Genomic DNA, 269 nt, shown 5'->3' on the forward strand with positions numbered 1-269 from the left:
GGAACATTCCATACTGCCACTTTGTGATCTTCCCCTCGTTTTAAAACTTGCTGTTGACATGTATAATTGATGAAGTAAATTACCTTTATTGAGCGAGAAGCAAAAAGCCTTTTATCACTTCAAGAGAATTTTTACTTCTCTTCACAACCGGTCTTTTGGAGTTAGTATCTCGACTTAGATTTTGAGGCATGTGGAAATATGATTTAAAAAATTGAGGCATGGGGGATTAGTTATGCTCGTGTGTGTTTATACATATGGTGAACGGTATG

The sequence above is a fragment of the Penaeus monodon genome, chromosome 19 (genome assembly GCF_015228065.2).
Source record: "Penaeus monodon isolate SGIC_2016 chromosome 19, NSTDA_Pmon_1, whole genome shotgun sequence".
Taxonomy (NCBI): domain Eukaryota; kingdom Metazoa; phylum Arthropoda; class Malacostraca; order Decapoda; family Penaeidae; genus Penaeus; species Penaeus monodon.